Source organism: Petaurus breviceps, unplaced genomic scaffold (assembly GCF_028583685.1).
Source record: "Petaurus breviceps papuanus isolate PSGF00001 unplaced genomic scaffold, PetGlider_PUasm1.0 126, whole genome shotgun sequence".
Lineage (NCBI taxonomy): Eukaryota > Metazoa > Chordata > Mammalia > Diprotodontia > Petauridae > Petaurus > Petaurus breviceps.
In genome coordinates this window covers 38,242,832-38,248,831 of record NW_027185655.1, presented here as the reverse complement: position 1 = coordinate 38,248,831, position 6,000 = coordinate 38,242,832, and positions in this window count along the sequence as shown.

Here is a 6,000-nt window from a genome sequence, read left to right as displayed (position 1 = left end):
GCAACATTGTACACAAAATCATATATCTCTATTCATGCAGCTCATTTTTCCTTTTAGGTAAATAATGAACTCAACCTGTGACTTTCAAAGTTTTCCTTCTTATCTGTGTTTCCTTCTGGGCTTTCTTATGTGCATTTCAAAAAATATTTCAATGAATTTTTTCCCTTCTTCCCCTTTTCTTGGGGGGGGGGGGGGGGAGGAAGGGACAGGGAGAGGCAGAAACCCTCGGTTCTCCTCTTTTCTCTCCCACAATAAAAATTGAAAAAAAATAAAGAAAAGAAAAGCCTTGTTACAAATATGCATGGGCCAGCAAAATAAATCCACACATTGACTGCATCTAAAAATGTATGTGTCATTTGGCATCTTGAATTCATCACTTCTCTGTCAGGATGTGGATAGGATGATTTATCATTAGTACTATGGAACCATGGTACCATGGTTAACATTACAGTTAGCAGAATTCTTAAGTTGGAAAAATAATTGATAACAAATTCAAAAAGAGCCTATGGAGACTTTTGATGCACAGGACATAAATATTCCATATTAACATGTTAAGTAAGCATTTTAAAATGTTATCTATTTGTAATATGTAATATTAAGAATAAAAACCAATCAGGTAACATTTACTAAGTGGCTACTATGTTCTAGGTATTGTGCTAGAAGTTGAAGACAATGGCAAAAATGAAACATATCTGGCCTCAAGGTGTATGCATAATATTGGTAGAGACAACATACATATAAATAAGTATACACAAAATATATTTGAAGTAATAAAATATACATTTTTGAGGTGGGTAGGAGAGAACTAGAAACCAGGGAAATGTGACAGGTAAGGTAAAGCATGAACTGAGTTTTGAAGGAATGATAATATCTATTTCTTTTTTTTAAGCAATTGGGTTAAGTAACTTGCTCAAGGTTACATGGACAGTTATTTCTGGGTGTGGTGCTAAGTATCAGAGCCCGGATTTGATCCCAGGTCATCCCGACTCTGGGGTCGGTGCTCTTACTCGCTGTGCTACCTGGCCGCCCAGATAATATCTATTTCTAAAGTCATCGCAAGGAGGTAGCATATTATGAAAGCAACAAGAAAAAATATAGAATTGAGAATCAATATTATATGCAACATGATAAAGTTATTCATAGATGTCAAATAAATGAAAAAATATTTTGGACAGCAAACTCTGCATTCAAAGGTCAAGTAATTATATTATAGTAATGTGTTATGCATGATGCTGCTCAGTAATTTCCCTAAGTCTTATATTTTATTCTTCCAAATCTGAACCTACTTCTGTTCAAGATATCTTTTTAAAATCCACATTTTGACATGAAGCATTTCTTGGGATATTACTTAAAATCTTTGCACATGTGCACATGCATGCACACAGATACACACACACATCTTACCTAGAAACAGATTCTCTGAGGTATTTCTAAATATTTTATGTGCTAGTGTTCACAGAAAGTCAGAGTTGGAAAGCAAATTCCAAAATAGATTCCTCAATTACCCTATCCTTTCTTTTTTTTCCTTTCCTTCCACTTTTCTTTCCTTCCTTCCCTTTTTATCCCCTTGTGCTGACCTACACTATCACTTTCTCCTCCTCCCCTGCCCTTTGGAAAAGAAAAAGGATTCATAGTCAAGAAAAACAAATTCCCAAAGATAAGTCTTATTCTGCATCTTCCTAGTCAAGAAGTTAGCACACTTCATTGTGAGTTCTCTAGAAACATAATTGACCAATGCATTGATTCAAGTTCTGAAGTTTTTCAAAGTTGTTTTTCTTTAAAATGTTGTTATTATTATATATTTTTTCCTCTTGGTTCTTCCTGCTCACTTAATTCTGCATCAATCCATAGAAATCTTTCTGGCTTCTCAGAAACCATTCATTTCAGCTTTTTTTTTTTTTAATGACGCAGTAACTATATTTATTTAGTATTTCTTGTTCAAGCCATTCCCCAATAATAGATGGGTATCCCTTTGAGTTTCATCTCATAAGTTTTCAGTTCTCTGCTGCTGAAAGTAATTTTATACATTTTTGTTTCTTTCTTATTTCTTTAATCTTCTGAGAAAATAGTCCTAATAATCATATCACTGAGTTACAAAGCATGCACAGTTTAGTGACCTTTGGGTTATAATTCTCAAAACTGATTTCTTTTTTTTTTTTTCAAAATTGATTTCTAAAATGACTGGACCAATTCACAACCCCATGAGCAGCTTATTGGTATACCTGTTGGCCTGAAACCCCTTCAAAATTTAATTTTTCCCTTTTTGCCATATTTGCCCATCTGAAGGACATGAAGTGGAAACTGAGAGTTGTTTTATTTTGCATTTTACTGTGATGCTTTTAAATATGTCTAAGATCCTTGCTAGCCTTTCGTGGCTTCCAGGTCATTGTTGATGCCTATTTCCTTACTACTCAATTAAACTCTCAGGATCTTTTTGAACCTGAGTCATCTAATAGCCCTTCCCCATCCTGTGCTTATGCAGTTGATGTTTAGAACCCGTGTCAGACTTTTCATTTGTATCTATAAAACTTCCTTTTATTTGAATTAGTTCATCCTTCTAGCCCTCCCACTCATGACAAGGAATTTATCAAGAGAAATTAATACTTTATATGCTACTCTGCTTTTGGCAGGGATAACAAGCAGATCTAACAGATAACTAAATAACTGAAGTTCCATGTTCCGTCTATATCATAACTCCATGTTAGGCTCGTGATTTTTTTATCTTGACTCAGATCTTTTTGTTGTTGTTGTTGTTGTTTCCTGAACTCCTCATCTATTTCTTCTTTCCTCTCTATAAAATTTTCTCTCCTGGATCCAGGTTTTTTCAATGAAATATTTCATATTGTCTTCTATTTTTTTTCATTCTTTTCATTCTGTTTTTTTTTAATTTTTCAAATGCATTATTAACTTCTGATTTACATCATTCATTTCCACCAGATTTTGAGTTACAAATTTTCTCCCCATTTTTCCCCTACCCACAGCCCCAAAATAGCAGTCTCACAGGATATCCCCTCCTCCAATCTTCTCTCTGAAATATTTTCTCCCATAACATTTTTGACTTTTCCAGTGGATCTCTATGCCCCAATGCCTGTATATCTTATTTCCCAATTACATGTAAAATAGTATTAATGATAGTATATATATTGAATATTTGATTTTAAACCATTGAATTCCAGATTCATTCCTTTCCTCCCTTGTCACCCACCCTTACTGGGAAGATAAGCAGTTCAGTATAGGATGTACATGTGTGGCTAATGCAAAACAATAACATAGCAGATATATTGTAAAAGATTGACTGTATTTCCCTCCCCCCTATCCCACCTCCAACTTGTTCTATTCTCTGCTTTGATCCCATCCCTTTTCAAAAGTGGGTGCTTCCAACTTCCCTCCCCCCCAGCCTGCCCTCCCTTCCATAGTCCCTCCTTTCATCCCCTTCACCCCCTACTCTCCTGGAGGGTTAGATACCCTATTTAGTGTGTATTTAATTCCCTCCTCAAGCCAAATTCAATGGGAATAAGCTTGACCCATTCCCTTTTACCTTCCTATTCTTCCCTTCCATTGTAACAATTTTCCCTTGCCTTTTGTATATGAGATAGTTTACCACATTCTGTCTCTCCCCATCTCCTCTCACTATATTCCTCTCTCACCTCTTAATTTCACTTTGTATCACCCCTTCCTGTTAAATTGGTCCTGTGCCCTCTATCTATGCATATTTGTAAACATATATACACACATTCACATATGTATTCATATGCCCATATACCCTCATATATAGACATACACACACACATATTTCTATACCCTTCAACTACTGAGAAAAGTTTCATAAGTTACAATTATTGTCTTTCCATGTAGGGGTGTTAATAGTTCAACTTTGATAAGTTCCTTATGGTTTCTTTTCCCTGCTTACCTTCTCATGCTTCTCTTACTTCTTGTATCTGAATGTCAAATTTTCTATTCAACTATGGTTTCTCCAGCAAGAATGGTTGAAAGTCCTCTATTTGACTGAATGACCATATTTTCCCCTGAAACACAATACTCCGTTTTGCTGGGTAGGTGACTCTTGGTTTTAATCCCAGCTCCTTTGACCTCAGGAATACCATATTCTAAGCCCTTCAATCCCTCAATGTAGAAGCTGCCAGATCCTGGGTTATCCTGATTGTGTTTCCACAATATTCAAATTGTTTCTTCCTGGCTGCTTGCAATATTCTCTCCTTAATCTGGGAATTCCAGAACCTGGCTATAATATTCCCAGGAGTTTTCTTTTTAGGATCTTTTTAGGAGGTGATCAGTGGATTCTTTCAACCTCTATTTTGCCCTCTGGTTCTAAAACATCAGGGCAGTTTTCTTTGAGAACTTCCTGGAGGATGATTTCTAAGTTCTTACTTTGATCATGGCTTTCAGGTAGTCCAATAATTTTTAAATTATCTCTCCTGGATCTATTCTCCAGGTCAGTGGTTTTTCCCAGGAGATATTTCAGATTTCCTTCCATTGTTTCATTTGTCTGGATCTGTTTAACAGCATCTTGATTTCTCATAAAATCATTAGATTTCATTTGCTCCATTCTAATTCTGAAGCAATGATTCTCCTCAGTGAGCTTTTGAGATTCTTTTTCCATCTGGCAAATTTGACTTTTTAAGGCATTGTTCTCCTCATTGCCTTTTTGAGCCTCTTTTGCCATGAGTTAGTCTATTTTTAAGGTATTATTTTCCTCAGTCAGGCTGCTGGCTTTCATTTCATAATTTTCTTGCATCATTCTCATTTCTCTCCCCAATTGTTCTTCCACTTCTCTTATCTGCTTCTTAAGGACCTCTATGGCCTATAACCAACTCATATTTTCTTTTGAAGCTTTTGGTGCAGGAGTTCTGACTTCACTGTCTTCCTCCTGTTCCATGCTTTGCTCCTTTTTGTCCCCAAAATAGGAGTCTAATGTTGGAATCCTCTGTCTGCTTTGTTTCCTTTACCTGGTTATGTTGTCCCTCAGTCACTTGACCCCTGGTCTTTTTGCCACAGTAGGACTCTGCCACCAGACAGGGGAGCTTTCATCCCAAACGCTGGGGTTTTCTCAGCTGCCAGAGGTATTAGATGGGTGCCCTCTCTGAGGTCTCCACATGCTCTGGCAAGCTTGACACACATGCCAGGACCACCACCCTAGACTGCAATCCAGATCCAAGAAGGTTAAAGCAAGAGCGATTACCCCTCAGACTGGTGCTTGGTCCCCCTACATTCTGCAGGCCAGGAGCTGAAGCTGCCACATGGCACTGTCTGGCTGTGCTGGTGTCTCAGCAGCTTCTCTCCCTGGGGGCAAAAGCCACGCACACCCACTTACTGGGTCCCAAAGTCCAGACTGCACTGACCTTTCACTTTGTCCTTCACATCTATGTGTTGATAAATCTGGAAATGGCCACAGATGCTTCTGATCTGGAGTCCCTCCAGTCCCAGGCTGGTCAGGCCCACCCTGGGGCTAAAGCCTCTGAGTGGGGTTGGGCTCAGTTCCCACAGCACTGCGCTGGCCAATTCCTGCCAGCCTGCTGGCCTATCCTCAGAGGGAGGTTAGCTTCTCTGTGTCATTTTGTGGGTTCTGCAGCTCCAAGTTTGTTTAGAGTCCCCTTTTTACACGGATTGGGGAAGGTGGAAGCTCGAGCAGCAGGGAGATCCTGCTTCTACTCCACCATCTTCACTCTGCCCCCTTTTGGTTCTGTTTTATAATTTCTTGATCTCTCATAAAGCCATCAGCTTCTATTTGCTCCATTCTAATTTTGAAGAAATTATTTTCTTCCGTGAGCTTTTGGATCTCCTTTTCCATTAGGCCAATTTTTCTTTTAAGGTATTCTTTTCCCCATTGACTTTTTGGATGTCTTTTTCCATTTGGGTTAGTCTTTTTTTTTTTTTGGAGGACAATTGGGGTTAAGTGACTTGCCCAAAGTCACACAGCTAGTAAGTGTGTCAAGTGTCTGAGGCCAGGTTTGAACTCAGGTCCTCCTGACTCCAGGGCTGGTG